Here is a 22,654-nt window from a genome sequence, read left to right as displayed (position 1 = left end):
TGATTTGGGGATGTAAACTACAAAGTCCTATAATTGCATAACTTGCCACTTGTACTCTGAAGGAAGTGCTGGAAAGGTTAAAGACTGTGGCTGAGCTTTATTTTAAGCAATACACGAATCTGGCCTTGTAATTTGTGTGTGTGTGTGTGTGTGTGTGTGTGTGTGTGTGTGTATGTACATTTATTATTTCAAATCAAGTTGTTCTGGCTCCCAGCCTACTTCCTCTCTAAGGCAGGAGAGTGAATTTTTCCAGACTTTTTTCTGCAGGCTGCGTGTGTGCGCGCGCGTGCGTGGGCGCGCAGAAGTTTCGTGTGTGTGTGTGTGTGTGTGTGTGTGTGTGTGTGTGTGTGTATGAGCGAACAGAAGTTTCTAGTGGGTTCCTCATTTTTCCTATTGAGATTTAGCTCTTTATGTATTCTGGGTAAAAATCTCATGTTGGAAATATTTCCCTTGCAGTCAGTTGCTTCCATTTTTTTCTCCAACATTATGAAGATTTGCAGACACAGAAAACTTGAAGGGTCAAAAAACAGTTTGTGAAGGGTCCCAGGTTCGATTCCGGTCAAGGGCATGTACATTATTTGCGGGCACATCCCTGGTGGGGGTGTGCAGGAAGCAGCTGGTCGATGTTTCTCATCAATGTTTCTAGCTCTCTATCCCTCTCCCTTCCTCTCTGTAAAAAATCAATAAAATATATATTTTTAAAATACCCCCAAAAAGAAAAGTTGAAGTAATTTTAACACCATGCACCATTGCCCACCCTCCCATCTACATATCAACCTGCTATCAATCCACCTATTCTGTGATGAATTTCAAAGTAAAGTGTAGTCATCGGCATCCTTCCTCTAAATACATATAATTCAGAGTTCATTCGTTTTTCGTTATTTTGTTTTATTTTTAGATAAAATTTACATACAATAAAGTATCAGAGCCTTAAGTGTGTGCACTTGCTCATTTTTCACCGAGGGTACAGCTATCACCCAACCCTGATTCCGGGCACTCCCAGAGTTCCCTCCTGCTCACCCTGCACGTCCCCAGAGGCGGCCTCTGTTCTGATGTTTTTCCGCCATAGATTTGTTTCTATGGATCATTTGAATGGGGTCTTGTGGTATGTGGTATGTGGTCTGTGTCTGGTTTATTGTTCAGCATCATGTTTTTGAGAACTACATTACAATGATCAGCAATTTCTTTTTATTGCTGAATAGTATTCTCTGGGCACCGTCTGCTGAGCGCTGAGCTTGTGCCATTTTGGGGCTATGACGGACACGGGTGCCCTGTGGAGTCTCATGCGTGCCTTTGTGAACATGTTTTATTTCGCTGCGTGTCTTCTAACTGCTGTCATGCACTTAATGTGGCTGTCGACATTTTAGAAGGCAGTTTTGTCAATCTTAGATTTCCATATTTTGTATTTAAGAGGCCTTCCCTATGCCAAAGTTTTAAATATTTTCTTATGTCGTATTCATACAACCATACAGTTTTGTTTTTTTAAAAATATGTTTTATTGATTTTGTACAGAGAGGAAGGGAGAGAGATAGAGAGTTAGAAACATCAATGAGAGAGTGTCATCGATCAGCTGCCTCTTGCACACCCCCTACTGGGGATATGCCCACAACCAAGGTACATGCCTTTGACCGGAATCGAACCTGGGACCCTTCAGTCCCCAAGCCGACGCTCTATCCATTGAGCCAAACCAGTCTCGGCCATACAGTTTTTTAATCTTTAATCTACCTGACATTTTTTTATTGCTACACAGTGTGACTAACTTCATTTTCTTTGCACCTTCTTTTTGTTTAATTTGCTATTCTAATTACTGTGGTTTTATGATATGTTTATAATTTCTCATCCTTATTTTTCAAGATTGTCACTGCCATTCTACTTTTTGTCTTTCATGTGGATTTTTGAATAGGTTTTTTATTCTTAAAGATGGCTTAGGGGTGTTGTATGGGATGACATGACTGTATATTAATTTACAATACTCTTGTAAATTGTAAGTCTTGTCACCTTATTTATAACAAGACTAGAGGCCCTATCACGAAATACAAGAGCAGGCCTTCGCAGCCCCAGCTGCGTCTGGAAGGTTGTCCAGAAGAGCATCTGGATGGTCATTCTGCTGTTCTGCTGTTCGGTTGATTTGCATATTACTGTTTTATTATTATAGATTATTTCCAAGGTGGGTAGTGTTTTTACCCAATCATGAGGCTTGTTTTCCTGTGCTTTTAGTGCACCGGGCTTTTCTTCCCATAGATCCTGCACACTTCTTGTGAGCTTTTCCTAGGGAAGGGTGGGATTACCCAGCATCCAGCTCACCCAGTGCCCCCCTTATATCCACAATTGCCCCCCTTATAACCACCACCTGCTACCTTTGACCTTTCCCTGCCCCCCAGTGCAGCTGAGAGCACGCCCAGGGCCTAATGGTCAATCCAACGCTCTTCCCAGCTCTTGGGGTCTAAGCAAGCTGGACAAGGAAGGCTGCGGGGCCTGCTTGGCATTCCCTGGCCGTGGTGCCTGCTGTCTGGCCACCAACAGGCCAGTCCCTGGCTCCCAACTTCCTGTTTGTCCCCTGGACTCAGTGCCCACCCCTCCAGGTTGTGCTCATTCTCTGTGTGCTGTTAGCTGGAGTGGGCTTCCGTGGCTGGCAGCCGCAAGCTGAGTCACTCCTCCCTGTCAGCAAGGACTGAATAAAAGGCTGGAGGTTCTCTCTACACAACAGCCATTCAGGTGTGAAGTGACCGGCTGATGGTTGAAATTGCTGTTGATCAAGAACAGGGCTCTGACAGGGAAAGTGGCAGAGCACAGTGATGGTCTCCAGTCTTCCTGTGGGGTGACTTGTGCCTCAGGTCTCCTGAAAACTCTTCCTAAGGCAAGCCCTACATCCCAGGGAGTTTCTCACCAATGAGAAGATACAAGGAACCAGGATGTCAAAGGCCTGGTCTCTAGGCCTGATTTGCAGGCGTTACTGAAAGGGGCTTGGAAAGACAATGTTAGAGTCATGGCCGGCCTCTCGAGCGCCTCCACAGGCACGGCCCCTCCCAGCACAGGATGCCCTCGGGGTTCAGGCCAGCGGGGGGGGGGGGGGGGGGGGGGGGGGGGGGGGCGGCCAGGCAGACTCCCATCACCCATCCAGCCAGGAGCTGGCCTCCTGCGGCTTGCAGGTAAATGCTCTCGGCCCTGCCTAATCACTGTCTCTGAAACTGTGTGTCTGGCCTCCGGACTGTAAGATCCAGGCAGTGTCCTGGCTCAGCACCATGCCCAGCACCTCGTAGGCCCTCCCACATGACCCCATGTCTGCAACTTACTCTCACTACCTTGGGTGCCTGGGAGGACAAAGCAGACGTGCACGATGTTCACATTGGGGAGTTGGGGTGGGGGCTGTAAGGAAGTTGTTTATACTGTTTCTGTAAGTCTGAAATGATGTCAAAATTTAAAAATTAATTGAGACCCTCTGGTTGGTGGGGAGCAGATGTGTGGAGACAGTCAGGAGTGCACACAGGGGCCTGGGGCCTGCAGGAGGGAGAGAGAACAGGGGAGCCGGGGAGGAGGCCTGTGCCAGAGTGACTGTGGGTGGCACTTGCTGAGAAGAGCAGGGAGGGGCCGAGAGGGGCGGGGGCAGAGGGAGAGCTCCAGGGCTCTGTTGTATGGAGCTGCCCGCTCCCCTCAGGGGAGCTTATCCAGAAAACTCTTATCAACTCATTGTAAAGAGAAAACGCTGGGTTTTGGGGAAGAAATCCCAGCCAGTCGGACGGTAAACCATTGGCTGAGGGAAGAAAGCCGGCAGTGTAAATATTTAGGCCTTGGCTGTAATGAGCCGCCTTCTTGTGAAACAATGTGAGGACTCCGTGAGAGATGGAGCGTGGGGGACGGCCTGGGGCGGGGGTCCCCAATGCTGGAGGGCGTTAGACTCTCCCAGGGCTTTTATAAAACGCCCACCTGCAGGACCCCCAAACTCGGCGGGCTCCGGGGTTGTAGTTTTTATTTATTTATTTATTTATTTATTTATTTATTTATTAAAATATATTTTATTGATTTTGTACAGAGAGGAAGGGAGAGAAATAGAGAGTTAGAAGCATCGATGAGAGTCATCGATCAGCTGCCTCTTGCACACCCCCCACTGGGGATGTGCCCGCAACCAAGGTACATGCCCTTGACCGGAATCGAACCCAGGACCTTCCAGTCCCCAAGCCGACGCTCTATCCACTGAGCCAAACCGATCTCGGCAGGGTTGTAGTTTTTAAAGCTCCTGAGTCACTACAGTGTGTGTCTGGGCCTCGGAGCCAGGAGCCAGCCCGCCCAGGACGCCCAGGATGACCGGAAACGGCCGGTGGCGGCACGACTGGTCCCGTGCCCCGAGGACAGCGCTCGGTGAAGCGCCTTCTGTTTGCTTCGTTGTCGTTTTGAAATGTTCAGTTCTCGTGTCTGTTTCCCTCTCCTGCCCTGGCACAGGCATCCATGCCTCCTGCCAAACTCGGGTGAGTGGGAGGGCAGAGTGGGGGCAGGAGGGCCCAGGGCCACGGCCACGGCTGGTGCAGGGGAGGCAGCCCCAGGCCGTGAGCCCAGAAGGAGATCCTCGATCCACCAATCATCAGGTAGGACAGAGCCTCCTCCTGACAAGCCCATGGGGCCCAGTGAGCCAGAGACGGGGAAGGGGCCCGAGCTGGGCCCACGGGGCAGCGGGACAGGCAATGAATGAAGGTGTGGGTCACAGGGTGCTTGCCGCTGGCCTCCCACAGCAAACTGACCTGTGAGAGGGTCTCGGGAGCAGGGAAGGAACATGATGCTCTGATGAACAGCAGGCAGCTGTGAGACAGGCCTCCGGGTGTGCGTTCAGGTCTGAGCACTGCGGGAACATGGGGGGAGGGGGAGGAGAACGGGGGGAGGCGGGAGATGCTGTCAGCTCACTAGCCCTGCCTCTGTGACAGCCCCATGGCACGGCCCCGCCCAGGGGAGGGTGTCCGCACCCACCCAGCCTGGGGGCCAGGCCAGCTGGTCCCCAGTGAGGCTCCTGCTCCAGGCACCGCCACTGAGCCCGGGCCGGCCAGCTGCTGGCTTGCATCTGAAGCTGTGTCTCTCTGGCCTCTGGACAGTAAGGATCCAGCAGTGTCCTGGTTCAGCAGGGCCCAGCATCTTGACTGACACCGAGGAGGCCCTCACATGACCCTGGGGTGGGTGTGTGCGCTTTAATGTCTGAATTGGATCCTGTTGCAAAGCGTTTTTTCAGGAAAGCCTACGTCTGTGCTTGGCTGCTAGGCTGCGGTTTGCACTTTCTGCCACTTAAACCAAGAGCGGTGGGAGCACTGGGCCTCTTCACATCACTGACTTCTTTCTTAAGAGGGGGGTCCAGTCTTTGGCAACGGTTCTCCTTTTTAGGGTCCCTCTGTGGGTTCACAGTGGCCGTTTCCACACCCCACCTGCTGGGCCCCGGGGCTGGGAGGCCTCCGCTAATCGCCTTCCATGGACAGCCGCTGCCGGAGCCGCTGCTGGCCAGGTTCTGAGAAAGGAACCCCTGAGGACTCGCGGCTGGAGCCCCTCGATGCTGCAGCCTCTTGCGGCTTGGTGACACGTGACAGCTTGGACCAATGAGCTGCTGCCTAAAGTTGGAGCGAGGCTAAATCCAAAGTCTTCCTCAGTGATGAGAGGCGGACACTTTGGGGAAAGCAGTCCAACAATACGGCGTTTCCTGGAACACTCCCGCTCACCCCTGGATCCCAGCCTCGCCGCCTGTCCTCTTCCTGAGGCTCTCTTCCCCGTGTCCACGGGGCCGGCGTTTCCCGCAGCGGGCTGCTCAGAAGTCACCTCGCAGTGTGGCCCTCCCCGCTGTCCCCCCGGCCCCCATTCCTGGTCTTCCTGCACGCACTCCGGAGCCCCATCCAGGCGGGACTCAGAGCGGCTGTGGGACGACAGGGAGGAGTCAGGTCTCACTCTTGGGGCCTCGGTGCTCGGTGAGGCCTGGGCGCTGTGCTCCATGAGAATATGGGCTGTTTGGCCCCGTTCCTTCATCCCCAGCATCCGCACATAGTAGGTGCTCAAGAAACATCTGTGGCATGACATCGTTCTTGAGTCATCTGGACAGGACAGTGGCGAGGCAGAGGCTCGCCCGCCCCTCCAGAGCCCGTGGCACCCTCTGTGGGGCCTGGCCCCAGAGCCAGTGCCCAGGAGGAGTTCCTTTAACCCCAGAAGAAATCAGGCTTAAAGCACTTGCCCACCAGATGGTCAGGGCAACCTGGGCACCGAGTCTCTTCCCTGCCAGTGTCTGCACAGAGGCCTCTGGGCGTGTTCTCAGAACACCAAAGGGAACGGGCTCCCCGCCATCTTCATGGCAGAAAGCTTAGACCAGCGTTTTTCAACCACTGTTTCCTGGTGTGCCGTAGGTGCAGACAAGACAAGAATTTTATAATTTTTCACTATTTTGTTTACTTAATATTTCATAATAAAGTAATTATAAAATACTTTCTTTGTGTTTATTTGATTCCTATTCAAGAGAATTACTTTATATATAGTCAATATAGGCACAGAGTTAAATTTTTTAACATTTTCTAATGGTGGTGTGCCTCGTGATTTTTTTCATGAAACAAGTGTGCCTTTGCCCAAAAAAGGTTGAAAAACACTGGCTTAGACAGACAGACAGACAGGCTGCGATGTGGGCGGACGCCTGCCCCCACCCCGCCCTACGGCTGAAACCCCATGGACAGACAGCCAGTGAGGTCGGTTCTGTACGGGGGCCGGGGGGTGGGGGGGGCAGTGTGCCCACAGGCTGTGCCTGACACGAGTGGAACAGCGGGCAGGAGCCTGCGGGTTAACAGGCACATCCGCAGGCTGCAGACCCCTGTCTGAGGTGTCCAGACCGGAGAGCAGAGGTAACAGCGGGACTTTGGCCCCCACGGTCGTGTATGTCAGCCCGTGTAAGAGCACCACTCTGACTAACGTCACCCCCGTCAGGGACACGGCGCTCCCATTGTCACAAACCTGAGCGGAGTGGCGTCTGCCGCTGAATCGCTTTGCAGAGTTTACAAGCACACCTTATGAGGAGGAAGGGGAGCGCTCACAAGACGGAGCACGGCATTTTAAAAAATTGTTTACGCTCTATTTTGTCTGAGTCGGAACACTTGGAAGAACTGAAGGACTATATAAAGGAAGCCGAGTGGTTTCTTTCCAAGAAGCATCAAACAAAACCCCGCTCAGACAGACAGAATTCTTTACCCAAATGCCGGGAGCCTTCTTTGTCACGCTTCCTTCCTGTGACTAAAAGGCGTTTTCCTTATGCCTCCCACGGTTCCCGTTGAGAATGCCCAGAATGGAAGCAAGCCTTGCCCAGTGCGAGTGGACTTGGGAGGACCCCACTGCCCGGGACTCAGAAAGGGGGAAAGGATGATGGACAGCACAGCGGTCACTGCCGCTCCGCGCGGTCACACGGGCCTGTGCTGACTCGTCCAGCCTGGACCTGCCGACTCGCCCCAGCCCCTCTGTGAGCCTCTTCTCACGGCCAGAGGGGGACGGTGTTCCGAGAGGGCCTCTCTCCCCGCACCAGGTGCCCAGCTGCTTCAGAACCACCTGTCACCTCGTCCTCACAGCGGCCCCCAGGCCGAGGCACACACCCTCTCCTTCCAGGCTCCACCTGTGTGGTGCTGGGGCTGCCTGATCATCCGTTGGGCCGTATTTCACATGTGTGTGCTTGTGCCATCTGTGAGCCTGTGACCGCTGCTAGCAGGGGCCATTTTTCTATTTCAATTACAGTTGACATCCAATAACATATTAGTTCCAGGTATACGACCTACTAATTAAACATTTATATAACTTACGAAGTGACCTCCACCCCCAATAAGTCTAATACCCCTCTTGGCATCAGACATAATTATTAAAATATTATTGACTGTGTTCCCCATGCTGCACCGTTCCCTCCCCATGACTGTTTCTGGACCTGCCAATTTGTACTTAATTCCCTCCCTTTTTGTCACCCAGCCCACGCACCCCTCCCCTCTTCCATCTGGCAACCATCAGTTGTTCTCTGTATCCATGAGTTTCTGTTTTGTTTTTTAGATTCCACATACAAGTGAAATCATATAGTATTTGTCTTTTTCTATACAACTTATTTCACATAGCATAATAGCCTTTATGTCCATTGATGTTTTTGCAAATGGTAAGATTTCATTCTTTTTTATGGCTGAGTAATATTTCATTGTGTATATGTACCACATCTTCTTTATCCATTTGTCTATTGATGGATACTTACGTTGGGTTACAGCATCTCTTGTTGAATCCCAAATACACTGAGCAAAGGCTTTGCATAAGAAAATAATTACAGCCGAAACCGGTTTGGCTCAATGGTACAGCGTCGGTCTGCGGACTGAAGGGTCCCGGGTTTGATTCCGGTCAGGGGCACATACATTGGTTGCGGGCACATCCCCAGTGGGAGGTGTGCAGGAGGCAGCTGGTTGATGTTTCTCTCTCATCGACATTTCTGGCTCTCTATCTCTCTCCCTTCCTCTTTGTAAAAAATCAATAAAATACATTTTTTTTTAAAAAAAAAAAAAAAAGAAAGAAAATAACAACTATGCCCTGGCCGGTTTGGCTCAAGTAGATAGAGCATTGGCCTGTGGACTGAAGGATCCCAGGTTCGATTCTAGTCAAGGGCACATGCCCCATTGAGGGCTCAATCCCCAGTGTGAGGTGTGCAGGAGGCAGCCGATTGATGATTCTCTCCCATTAATGTTTCTCTCTCTCTCTCTCTCTCTCTTTCTCCCTCCCTTCCTCTCTGAAATCAATAAAAAAAACACTTAAAAAAGAAAAGAAAAGCATAACCAACAGCACAGAGCAAGATTTCTGCCTTCCTTGATCCAGACAGTCGAGGCCCCATAGCCTGTTCCCTGTTGTGGGGACACCAGGTCACAACAGCTCTCAGGCCACTCAGGCCCAATTGTGATGAGATGGCATTGAGTCTGAGCCGAACTTGCTCTCACATACGTCTGGCCTTGGGACAAAGACATGGGGTATCTGCTCTTCTAAGATCATGGCCAGCACTTTCTCTGCCAGGCATTCCAGTGCTTTCAGTGCCTCTGTCCTGCATCTCCTCTCCCTCCCCCTTCAGCCACTTCCAGGACATGCCAGCATGCCCGGTCAGTTCCTCCGGGACTCCCCCAGCATGCCTGGTCAGCTTCTCTGGGACACCCCCACATGCCTGGTCAGCTCCTCTGGGACACCCCCAATATGCCCGGTCAATTCCCTCAGGACACCCCCACATGCCTGGTCAGTTCCTCTGGGACACCCCAGCATGCCTGAGTAGGTCCTCAGCACCTCTAGATCCTGCTCAGCCTTCAAGTCTACCCCACTCCATCGCAGGGGCATCTCTGCTGCTCTTTCTGGGGACCCTTAGTTGCTTAGACCCCACAGTCTGGCGTTTTTGGACTTTGCTTATCTCTCCCGCTCTGGCTTTGTCCCAGGAGCTTCTCCGGACGGGTTTGGTTGTGCTGCAGGGACAATAAAGCCCAGTGCTCGGGGGCTTCACATCCAGTGGAGCATTCACAGCAAAGGAGCAGGTCTCATACCATCTTCCATCAGGGTTCTGTGGGAGGCTGTGCCCTGTCGTCTCTGTGCTGGGGGAGGACCCCTCCCAAGACCCCACTGAGGCAGCCTCTCTGGGCACATCTCCCCAGGGCCTGAGGCATCTCCTGGCACCCTGCTGGCTAGCTCTTCCCTCCAGCCTGGCACAGTTTCATGTGCTGCTTCAAGAGCACGTAGTTGATCCATTTGTTCTGCCATCCATCCATCCATTCATCCATCCATCCATCCATTCATCCATCCATCCATCCATCCACCCATCCATCCATCGTTTTCAACCTTATGCATTGTCTGCCTCGTGCCAGGCTTGTGTGGTGCGAGGGAGCAGACGTGGGTCCAGCCTGTCCCTTCTCAGCTGTGTGACTGGGCAGGTGGCTCTCCTGCGCTTCCCCTTTCTCATCTGCATGGTGTGATGGCCATGGCATTGTGAGCGGAGTGGAACCGGGGCTCCTCGAGTGAACACTGACTTCCCCAGCCTCCTTCCACCCCTGACCTTCCCTCCCTCCCCTGCGGCCAGACTGGTCTCCTCCTAACTGGGGCCCTGGGGCCCGGGAGACCTTGAAGGCAAAGGCCCCTCAAGTCAGGTTGGTTCCCAGAACCATGGGCCTCCCACCCAACAGGAGCCTCCTGGGTGTCCTTTCCAGAGTTTGGGATGGAGTGAGTCGGGCTTGAGGTCCTCCCTTCCCGCCTCACAGGGGCGATCAGGCCGAGAGGAAACCTTGAGGGGAACAGAGTGCGGGTCCCTCTGCTCCACTCTGAGCCAGGCCTGGGCAAGACCTGCCTGGTGCTGGGCCCTCACCCACCGCCTGAGTCGGGGCGCACTCTCTGGTTCCAGAGCAGAGGTGTGTGTGTGTGTGTGTGTGTGTGTGTGTGTGTGGACAGTGGGGCCTGGGGGGAGGGCAGGACGGCTCCATCTCTGTCCTTGCTCATGCAGATTAGTTCCCTGCAGAGTCTGTGTAGGGGAGAGCCCACCTAAAGGTCTGCCAGTGGTTTGGTGGAGCCTGGCACCCTCAGGGCTGTCCTCTCACCCTCATTAGGATGCTGGGGTGAGCCAGGGCTGGGGCCTATGCAGTTGGACACCACCCAGACCCAGGGGGAGGGTTTGGGGGGCAGGGGTGGGGGTGCACAGGCCTAGAATAAGCAGCCAGGGCCCTTTAGCCAACATGCCTGGCCTCAGGCGCTTGGGCAGATATGGAGGGTGAGAAGGGGTTAACCAGACTGGCATTTTCTGTCTGCACCTTCAGGTAATCCCAGCAAAGCTCTCCCTAACGCAGTCCCATCCTCATACACCCTCCCCGACTCCAGAGTCTTGGTGGAAAGGCTGGCGGGAGGCATGGCTCCTGACTTTGCTCTGCAGCCAGGGCTGTCCCTGCCCGGACAGTGCAGCCAGCACTGCTCTGGAGATGGGACCCCGCTCCTGACCCCCACAGCCAGAAGTCCCTGCCTGCTCAGCCACAGGCTCTGTGGGAAGGAACCCCGGACAAGCCAGACTTAGCCCTCCTTTTCCCCGTGCCGGCATCATTTCCATTTCTGGCTCGCAGAATGGCTGCCCATTGCCTATCCTTCCTAGCTTGTCCCGGCCTCAGCTCTGTGTCAGACACAGCACAAAGCACAGGGGCTCTGAGCCTAATGAGAGTGTGGGGCCACCCAGCCCTTAGCTCAGTTGCTGGAGTGCTGTCCCGTACACCAAAAGGTTGTGGGTTAGATCCCTGGTCAGAGCATGTACAGCAGGCAACTGGTGGGTATTTCTCTTGCACGTCAATGTTTCTCTCCCCCTCTCACTCTCACTTTAAAACTATCAATTTGAACAAACCAACATATACTCAGGTGACGGTGTTTTTTTAAGCATACAGGCAAAAAGGATTGGGGACACGAAATCAAGATGGCAAGGATGGCCCTGCTGGCGTGGGTCAGTGGCTGAGCGTCGACCTGTTTACCAGGAGGTGGAGGTCTGATTCCGGGTCAGGGCACCTGCCCGGGTCACTGGCTCAATCCCCAGCGTGGGGTGTGCAGGAGCCAGGTGATCAATGATTCTCTCTCATCATGGATGTTTCTACCTCTTTTTCCCCTCTCCCTTCCTCTCTGAAATCATTAAAACTTAATTGTTTAAAAAGATAGTGAGGATGTGTGTGTTCTTTAAGAATTTGTACCAGTACGGACAGAGGGAGAGACGGGGCAAAGATGGATGGAAGGAGGACAAAGGAGAGACCGAGAAGAAGAAACTGGGAAAGGGAGGAGGCACCCCCGCTGCCCAGACCTTCCCACGCGTGGTCTGCTGGCCGGGCCGGCGAGGTGAAGCCTGGAGCCTGAGGTGAGGAGGGCAGCTCTGGGCTCATGCCCGCGTGCGGTCAGGGAGGAAGAGGAGCCTGGCAGAGGCTTGGCTAGGACAGCCTCTGGATCCTATTATCTACTCGCACTCAACACACTAACCAAAGTGTGTGTGTGTGTGTGTGTGTGTGTGTGTGTTGAGAGATCGTTTTAAAATTTTGTTCTCTCTTCCCCCTTCATTGGAAGCGCTGACCAGCAGAAGTGAGGGGTATACACACTGTGCCCCCTTTCTGCCTTGGGTCCCACATGGTAGGCCACAGCCCCACCACCTTGTGGTCCTAGTCATCACTGTTCCACTTGGAACAGCGGAGTGAAAATTCTGTGAGGTCCGCAGGCTTGGTGTGGCCTCAGCTCTGCTGTGACTCCTTCGCTGCCTGCTCCATACAGTGGGCACGTGACCTCGACGCCCAGGGCCACTGGCTTGTGAAGCGGAAGACTATGAAGAGTGCCTAAGTTGATGGCAAAATGGGCGGATCCCTTCACGCTTTGCGGTGCAGACCAGGTAGGTGTTGTCACCAGCATCTTCATTTAATGCAGGAGGAAAGCCAGGCTCGGCCAGGTCACTGACTGTCCCCGTCGGCAGCCTGCTCCGCCTGTCCCCCGTGCTGGGCGCTGTGCCCGCAGCTCCACGCGCTGCCCTCCCTGTGGAGGCTCAGCACCGTGTCTGCGGGGAACCGAGGCCTCTGAGGCCGGGGCACCAGCCAGGGACTCTAGGACTCTATGTGCAGCTGCCACAGGCTCCTCTGCAGAACGGCTCCCAGAGGGACCGGAAAGACGACCTTCCAGCTTCACCCAGAGCCTCCAGATCTTCGTGCTGGGCCTCTTCGCGAGCGAGTGTGTCCAGGAGAAGCGAGACCCAGCAGGTCCACGCAGACACCACCGGCTGGTTTAGTCCTTGCGATGCCCGATCCCCTTCCAGGGTCCTGCCAACATGGAGCCAGCTAGGGAGTTGAAGTGCAGGCGCTGGGCCTCAAACCCCCCTAGCAGCTGGCCTGGCAGGTGTGTGGGGGAGCGAGGAATGGGGTGTCCATCTGCATGTCAAATCTCCCGGAAAGGCTGGGTTCGGCCGGGCTGTAGACGCTAGCACCCACCCCTCACAGGCGCAGAGCCGCCTGGCAAAGTGGGTACGGCCTTGGGGTCCAATGCCCCACACCCTGGGCTTCTGTCCTGCTTTCTGCACCTTTAGTAGCTGTGGCTTCTTGGTGTGTTCCTTAGCCCCCCTTGCCTCAGTTTCCTCATCTGTAAAATGGAGACACCGCTGGTAGTGTGATCAGAGTGTTGGGCAGTGAGGAAATGAGCGGCTGCACCGGAGCCTCAGCCTACCACCCCCTCCGAAGCAGGGTGGGTCTTTATTCCCGTCCACCTCCTGCGGGTTCCCCAGGACGCGGAAGCCGGTACCTGCGTGGGGAAGGCCCGGGCCTCTGTCCGACTTCCCTCCATGATTCAGCAGAGACCACATGAGCCAGGCAGACACACGGGAGGGATTTTTCCAAAACCCACGTGCATGCACAGAGGGTTTCTATGGTTACTGCACACACATTTTTTAAAAGAAGAGATTTTGTTTTTGTTTTAAAATTCAAGACAAAACAGGGCCTGAGGACTGAACGCAGGTGACTGGCCACAGGGAGCAGGGAGGCTGTAGGCACGCCGGGAACAGCACACCGCAGCCCTGCGGCGTGGCCTTGACCTGCAGCCACTTCCACGGCGGAGCCAGGAGGCAGGAGGGCTCAGGCAGCGGCCACCGGCCACACCTCAGGCCGGAGGCCACGCAGGGACAGGCTGCCCCTCTCCGGGTCATTTAGTCAGCCTGGACCTCCTCCAGCTCCAGTGACGGGCAAGAAATTGGCAGCTGTGCGGCCAGTGACTGTCACACGTTCCCTAAATTGTACCCTGTTTACTTCTTTGCTCTTTGGGTTAAGTGACTGAGGAAGAGCGGTTCCTGCCCCCGGCCGGCTCCCGGAGGACAGCGGGAGTTCCTGTGGGCTGGCTCCGGGCCGGCAGAGCAGTCCTCGGGGTGATTTCTCCAGAGTTCGATCTTGGGAGCTTTTCACATCCACATTTGCTGTATCTCCATTTCCCTTGTTTCCTATTACCAGTATCTACAAGTTACAGGCACACTGATGGGTGAGGTTTCCAGTCCTCTCTGTAGATAAGCCACAGGTGAGCAGCTCTCCGTCCCACCCAGGAGCGCAATCGGGTCCGTGGCAGCGAGTTCTCAGCGTCCAGACCTCTAGGAGAACAGCCCTGTTCTGCTTCCTGAGGCGTCTGCATCCTCTGCACTGACTCACCTCGTCCTGAATGGCCCTGGAGGTTGGCATGGTGACCAGCACCCCATTTTCAGATGGGAAAGGGAGGCCCATCGGGGATGAGCAGCTTGCCCGAGGCTGCAGAGCTGCTAGGTGGCAGTGTCCGTTTGCACCCGCCTGTGGGTCTGTCTGTAAGCCTGAACCCGGGGCCCCTGATGGGCTCTGCTCGCTGAGCGCATGGCAAGCCTCTGAGGCCCGCGGACTCCGCGTCCGTGTGTGCAGTGTAGGTCCTGACACCACAGACTGCATCTCAGCCTGGCTGCTCACACAGGCCGTCCGGGAGCTTCTACAGCGCAGGGCCCTGGGCCACTCACCCCACAGTTCAACCTCCATCTCTGGAAGAGGGGCCAGGGAGCCGGACTGAAAGCTCTCAGTGATCCCGTGTGCGGGCAGGTTGAGAACCACACCTGTTCCGAATCGGCTAGACCTCCGGCTCTCCAAGGGCGTGATCCCTCCTCATGAATTAATCACCTGCCACCCCTGTGGGGGACTGGCTCCTGCCTCCCGCAGCAGGAAGGGAGGTGCCTGGACGCAAGTCCAGGTTTTGCCATCCAGACTCAGCTGTGTGGCTTGTTTCACCAACACTACCCGCTCTCTTCCCCCCCCCATCTTCCTCTCCCCGCCCTCGCGCCCCCCCCCCCCTCCTCGCGTCACCACCACCAGAAAGTACAGCTGCTGAAGCCTCAAGGAATATTTCTGGCAAACATTCTGCATCCTGTCATCAGATGGGGCTAAACAATGTTTTTCCCTCAACTGCACTTGCTTGATGCTCCAGAGTGGGTGACCCCGTGACAGACGCTGCCTGAGCATTTCCCCGGGCTCAGCGGTCCGGAAGCCTGCAGGCTGGGCCCCGCTGAGCTGGCAGCCGGAGGCATGGGGACCATGGAACCCTGTGAGCAGGTCAGTGTCTTGGCCAGCTGCCGCCTGAGTGCTCACTGGTACGTGGCGTACTAATATAGGTCTTCTTCGGCTGAGGTCTTTTAGATCAAAAGATGTTGGTGACAAAAGGTAGAGGGAAAAATATGCATACTATGTTGCATCCTACCTTTTAAAAAACAAAACAAAAAACTCACCCCTTTGCCTCATTACTGCTCAGGCCTCAATAAGCACATGTTATCTGACCACCCACTATTGCTAGCTGCTCCGACTGCCTCCGTCTCTTCACTCTTATAAATTACATCTCAAGGGATATTTTAGGCATGTGGCTTTTTCCTTTTTCTGGGTTATTTGCTTAACATAAATTTATAGAACTGGAATTAATGGGTCGGGACTTTTAAATGACTCCATTGCCAAACTGTTTTCAAAATAGTTACATTACTAAACACTGTCGTTAATATTAGATACATAGCAGACCCATGAAATTTCACCAGGACTGTATATTTTGCAGTAAGCTATTTTTGGCAACTCAATACACAAAAGAATGACTCATGATTGTTGTCGTGTGCATTACTTTGATACTAGCAAGTTCCATTCATTCATTCATTCATTCAGTGATGAATTTAGTCACCCGATGCCCATTCTGTGCCAGGCACTGTTCCAGGCACTGGAAAGACAGCAATAAACAAAACAGACCCAAATCCCACCTCTGAGGAATCACCTTCTAGTGTTTTCCTGTTTTGTCTGTTCTCGGCAACCCTGTGAATCAATAGCAGCCGGGCATTTGGGCAATTTCCGTGCACACCGGGTTTCCCACACGGGAGTGGGGGCGGGGGGAGGACCGAGGGGGGCTTCTCTAAGAGCCCATTTGCATGTGATGAAGTGAAGGCTGCTTGCCTGACATCTGCCTGCGCCCTCCTTCCCCTTCCTCCCCTTCCCCACCACACACACACACACACTTAGATGCCTGGATCCCCAGGCCCTGCTCATCCAGCACCATCCTCCTTCCCGGTGTAGGTGGAGGGCAGGCAGAGCTGGGGAAAGGTGAGCTGGCCGCCACTCAAGGGCGACGCTGTGAGGGGCTCTGCCCCCTCACATCAGCTCTGCCCATCACCCAGCACCCACTCTCCAAGGCCACCATCTGTGCTGCCTCAGAAACAGTGATACGTCACAACCTCTGCTCCCAATAAAAGCTGGGTGTGAGAGGGTGTGTGTCTGCGGGGTCACAGGAAGGTGTGTCCTGCCTGGATGCAGGTCACAGAGGGACCCTAATCGCCTGGCCTGAGAGCACCGCCCACTCCAGTGTCTGGCTTTGGACCTGCCAATCTGTAAGCCGTGCAGTCTCTCCAGAAAATAAATCAAGAAAACATGGATGTGACAGCATCAAGGATATTCTCAGTAACAGGTTGATCACAGGGCCAGCAGGCTGGGTCTCGCTGCGGCTCTCACATCTGTGCTTAGGAGGGTTCAGGGGCCTGAGTGGCTGTCCTCAAGGCTGCCTGCCCGAGAGGCTGGTCTTCACCTCACCGCTGTACTGTCACACCAGCTGGTGTGTGCCCTTGGCTCCTTCAGTGTCTCTTGGTATCTTATTTCTAAACCTTATAAGAATCCACACATCTCTAACACAACACCTGAAAACAAATGTTAAAATGAAGAAGGAAATAAAACAATCAGAGAGGACGCTGTTGACATTCTGGTGCACCTTTCTTAAAGGTACGTGTGGACGAATGGATGGATGGATATAAAGATATAGACAGATATGCAAATGAGTTCATTGCAATGCACACATTAAGATAAACTCCCTTTCTCCTTACCATTCTGTTGTGAACTATTGTCCGTGTCCTGAAACTCTTCTACATTATAGCATCCCTCTTGGCCACAGAACGGAGGCATCCTGAACCAGGCCCCTGCAGGGAGCGGGCCATGAGGACACTGGGCAGCCTCCTCCATGAAAGACAGGCTGGACTAAACCCGAAGGCTTGGCTATTTCCCCAAACTTCTTGAAATACAAAACATGGTGATGATGATGGTGATTACTGGCTAATATACTTCTTCTCTGGAAGGTTCTAATTCTCCCTTTCCATGGATTTTCCACATGTGTGCACAGGAAGCACCACGTGTGTGCACAGGAACCCTTTTGGATCTGGACTGAGGCTGCCTGGAGAACTGAGGGACAGTATGTGATGCTGTGAGCTCGCTCATTCATGGGGGAGAGCTTGTTGTCTCCACACACAGAGGATGTCATTCCTTCTGAACTCTGTGAGCGAGGCAGGGCCCTGGCCTGGCATCTCGCTCTCCTGTGACACAGCCTCTCCCGAGGAACAGAAATGCCCTTTTCCGCCAGCACAGGGCCAGCCGGAATCTTACCAGGTCTTTTGTGCTTCCCTTCGATCTTGCCCCAAAAGCTACCATAGAGAGAACACAAGCATTGGGGAAAAGAGAGAAGTAATATTTGGGCTTGTTTGTAAAAAAAATAAACTAGGTCTCACCATACTTGCTACGTCTTTTTCCTGTGATCACTTTGAAACATACATAACCCCATTGAGTCATTATGTTGTGCGCATGAAACTAACGTTACCTATCAATTATACCTCAATAAAAAAGACTCTCCCATGGCCCAGAGGTCAATGCTTAGAATTAAAACTAATAACTAGTGTTTGCATTACCCCCAAAGCAAGTAAACAAACAAGTAAGTGAAAACTAGGAGTTTCCAAAGAATGGACACATTGGCAAAATCATGCCGCTGAGGTAAAACACGCGTTTCCATTTTGGGTGGACACGCTGCCTGTCTTTGGATTTCCTCCATGGCTCTTCCGGGTGTGGTCTGGACGGCAGCCCCGGGTTCCCCCAGAGCCAGGCTACTTCCCTGGGCCTGGCTACTTATCCCTGGTGCCCACAATTGCGGGGAGGGGGTCGGGGGGAGTCAGGAAGTCTGGGACCGGCCCACGCCAGGATCTAGGTGGGCCCGACACAGGTGGGCCCCTGGTTCGGCGCCCTTACCAGGGCCGCGCTCGCCCAAGGTCCCTGTCCCAGCGCCAGGACGGGAGGACACCTGCATCCGGCTGACAAGCTGGCACCGGCGGTTTTTCTGCTGGTTTTTCTCGGATTTGCGACTCGGCTCTTCGCCCATTCTCTTTGCCCAATGGTCACACCACGGAAAGCTCCCTGACCTGAAAAATAACGGCTTCCCTGATGGCAGCATTCCTGCTCACCGAGCCTCCCCCGTCAGCGGCCCTGGCTCCCCAGATTGAGCGGTGCCGCAGGGGAAGGGAGGCTTCCTCTCCCCGGGGTAGCGAGGCCCAAGTTCAGTAAGGACTTTACTCAGACTGTGTCCTCCTCTTCTCTCGGCATGGCTTTGCCTAATAAAGCAGCATGCCACTGTAGTCTATTCACTAGACGTGATCCCACATCCTCTTTGAAGTGGGCAGAAAGTAAATTCCAGATAAACACCCTTAGTTGTTCCCAAATGGACACGTCTGTCTTCATCCCCACACAATGGGCCGCCCTCTTCCCTCTGCCCTTCACTCTCTGCTTCCTGACGGCACAGGCTCTTTCCTCCTGCACCGCACTGACCACTCTTCTCTTCTTGGCCACGCCTTGCCTCTACTTGAGGTGCTGCCCTTTGCACGGGGGGGGGAAGGACTTCCCACCCCCTTTTTTTAAAAAAAAAAAAACACATATATTATTGATTTTTTTACAGAAAGAAAAGGAGAGGGATATAGAGTTAGAAACATCGATGAGAGAGAAACATCAATCAGCTGCCTCCTGCACACCCACCGGAGATGTGCCCCGGCAACTAAGGTACAAGGTACATTGACCCAAATTGAACCTGGGACCCTTAGTCCGCAGGCTGACTCTCTATCCACTGAGCCACACCAGTTTTGGCATTTCCCACCCCTTTTTATTTGCTATGCTCTGCCTCCCTGGGCGAGCTAGTCCACTCTCACGACTAAAACATATCTATATGCTCATGACTTCTGAACATCTACATCCCGAGTCTGTGCTCACGCCTACCATGGTTCACTCTGCTTAGATTTAAAATATATATATATATATATATATATATATATAAAATGGATTTTTTTACAGAGAGGGAGAGAAAGTGATAAAGAATTAAAAACGTCAATGAGAGAGAAACATCCATCAGCTGCCTCCTGCACACCCCCTACTGGAGATGTGCCCACAACCAAGGTACATGCCCCTGACCGGAATCGAATCTGAAACCTTTCAGTCTGCAGGCCGATGCTCTCTATCCACTGAGCCAAACCAGTTAGGGCTCTGCTTAGATTTTAACTGGTATTTTCCATTTAAATTTGTCCCAAACAAAGCAAAATATGTCCCAAGCCTGATTTTACCTCACTCTAACTGTCTTGGCTTCTCAACTTTCTCAAGGCAAATCCTAGGGGCCAGCCTTGCTTCTTCTCGCCACCTCATTCCCACATCCAGGGCCTCTAAAGTCTCGCTTGACTCTGCCTCCGGAAGAGTTTCTGAACCCAGTGCTTTCATTCTTCCTCGCACCACTCAAGTCCAGGGCTCCTTTCTCTGCCGCCAGGGTCACTGCAAGGGGCTCTTAGGTGGTCTCTCCGCTTTCTTTCTGGACAGATCCGATTGTATCACTCCCCCATGCAAAACCCTGTCTCAGACTGAAGTCCGAAATCCGTACTCTAAGAAAAAAAAAAAAAGGCAGTGCCTTGACTTTGTGGATGAGTGGCCTGTGCCAAGGAGGATATCAGAGGACCATTCCAGCCAACTTGGAGGCCGGAGTCCCCCGCTGTAGATGATGCTCAGGGAAACCTGGAGGATCAGGACACAGCATTCCTGACGTCCCGGAGGCCCAGCCTCCTGTACAGTAGGCAGTATTTCAGAGGCTTCTGCTGCACCCGTTAGAGTGGGTTTGTGAGCTCCACCAGCAAACAGCAGTGGGAACTGAGTATCAATCACCCGGGAAATACCAATGAGCAGCAGTGACCCGTAGAGTGGGGAACGGTGACCTGGCGGCCGTGCTGAGCTGTGGCGGCCCAGTGGCAAGGCAGCATGCTGAGCCGAGGAAAGCATTGGGTCCTCCGGCCAGACTGAGGAAGGATGTTCTACCCCATCCTACTGAGACCTGGGGCACGTGAGCTGCGGAGGCGCTCTGAGCATCATCTACAGCGGGGGATTCCGGCCTCCAAGTTGGCTGGAATGGTCCTCTGACATCCTCCTTGGCACAGGACAGGACCGCCCTGGGTGCTCCTCCCCGTCTCCTACAGGTGCCACGTCAAGTGGTTCCCCAGGTGTATTGCCAAAGAGGGATGAGGTGCAGAGCTGATGAGGGGTTCCGGGAACCCAGCCACAGTGCTCTGCTCCTTAACTGGATGCAACTGGTTTATTCTACAAGAGACTTTGCACCGGCACAGGTTTGTCTTGTGAGAAGAAGACTGTGCCAGACAAGGCCACCTTAGTGAGAAGACCTGGCACATTTGAGGTGCCAAGCACAGCCCCCAAATCTGAGCCTCTTCACAGCAGCTGGGCTGGAGGGGCTGCCCAGGGAAGCAGAAAAGGGAAGGACAGATTGAGTATAATGTTGGGACCATCGTTCTCTAGTGAGAACAAGATCTCCCACAGAATGAAAACAAACAAACAAACACACAATTAAGCATTAGGAAATTACCCAAACAGAAAAGAAGTCCATCTTACGGATGACGTAGAAGTGATTGACACAAAGACCATGGGGTGTTTTTGTTTTGTTTTGTTTTTTTAAACAAACAACTGAGGAAACAGTAATGAGCATTGCTGCCGAGGTTGCTGTAGGGAACTCTAGTGTGGGGGCAGCCTTAGGTACTTTCCGCCCATGAGCCACCCCTGGACGCTGCTCCAGCACAGCTCTGGCTCAGATTCTCTAAACAAAGAGAAAAGCCCCAGCCGGGGGTAACTGGCAGCCACATGCCACAGGCAGCCCATATGTGGGAACCAGAGCAGTGTGTGGAGGCAGCCGCCCTCTGACATAATGGTCTGAGGTGGTGACTTGCACAGGGAGTGCAGCAGAGGGGCCATCAGGCCGGACCTGTCTCCCCTGCAGTTGTGTGCACCTGTTTGCGGCCAGGTAGAGAGCCGTCACTGCTTTATTTATTTTTTAAAGCAGCTTTATTTCATTATAATTGATATACCCAAACCTGCTCACATGTAAAGTGTACAGTATCCGTTTTCACATATGTCCTTGTCCATGAAAGCATCACTCAACATAGTGGACATCTCCATCACCACCCAGCCCCTGGAATTTTCAAGCACCTGTAATCCCTCCCAGCTCTCCCTTCTCTTCGCCTCCATCCCTAATTGTATGATACATTTTCTATTGTTTTATGTAAATGGAATACACAGTATGTAGTCTTTTTTAGGTTTTACTTCTTTCAATCAATGTAATTATTTTCAAGATTCATTCATGATGTCTGTATGATAAATCATTTATATGTTCTTTCTTTATTGTTCTGAGCAATAGTTTCTTGAATAAATGTACCTCAATTTGTTGCTCCATTCATTCGTTGCTGAATATTTGGTCTGTTTCCACTTTTTTATCACTGTAAGTTATAATATTATGAATATTGGAACCAAAGTCTTTGTATGAATACTTCCTTCTTTTTTGCTTGCAATTAAAAGATGCAGAATAAGAATCCTACATAATAAAAGAGTGATATGCAAATTAACCATCACTCCGCCACACCCACCAGCCATGCCCACCAGCCAATCAGAGTGACTATGCAAATTAACCCCAACCAAGATGGTTATGGCCACAGAGAGCAGGAGGGAGGCTTGGGTTTCCCAGGCAATGGAAGAAGCCAAGCTTTCCGCCTGCCCTTGCTGGCCTAAGCCTCCACTCAAGTTTCAATTATAGAAGGTAAACAAATCCAAACAGAAATGGCTACTGCCACTGAGCGAGCAGGAGGATTGGCTCCACTCCAGGCTACAAAGTTTCAATTGTAGAAGGTAAATAAATTCCAGATACCAGGGTCTCTGCTTGGGGGGCGTGGCTGGCCTGTAAACCACCACAGGCCCCTCGCTCAGGCTGTCCCACACCCCAAGGGAACTCCCACCCTGATCCAGGACACTCTTCAGGGCAAACCAGTCAGTCCCCACCCATGCACCAGGCCTCTATCCTATCTAATAAAAGAGTAATATGCAGATTGACCATCACTCCAACACACAAGCTGGCTGCCCCCATGTGGCCAAAGATCCTGCCTCTATGTGGACACAAGATGGCCAGCAGGGGAGGGCAGTTGGGAGGAACCAGGCCTGCAAGGGTGGGGGGGGGGGCAATTGTGGGTGATCAGGCAAGCAGGGGAGGGCAGTTGGGAGGCACCAGGCATGCAAGGGAGGGCAGTTGGGGGGTGATCAACAATGCAGGGGAGGGCAGTTAAGGGTGACCAGGCTAGCAGAGGAGGGAAGTTGGGGACAAACAGGCTGGCAGGGGAGCAGTTAGACATCAATCAGGCTGGCATGGGAGTGGTTAGGGGGTGATCAGGCTGGCAGCCAGAAGCAGTTAGGGGCAATCAGGAAGGCAGGCAGGCAAGCAGTTGGGAGCCAGCAGTCCTGGGTTGTGAGAGGGGTCCCTGATTGGAGAGGGT

The sequence above is a fragment of the Pipistrellus hanaki genome (assembly GCF_964339955.1).
Source record: "Pipistrellus hanaki genome assembly, chromosome: 12".
Taxonomy (NCBI): domain Eukaryota; kingdom Metazoa; phylum Chordata; class Mammalia; order Chiroptera; family Vespertilionidae; genus Pipistrellus; species Pipistrellus hanaki.
Note: the sequence above shows the minus strand (reverse complement) of the source record.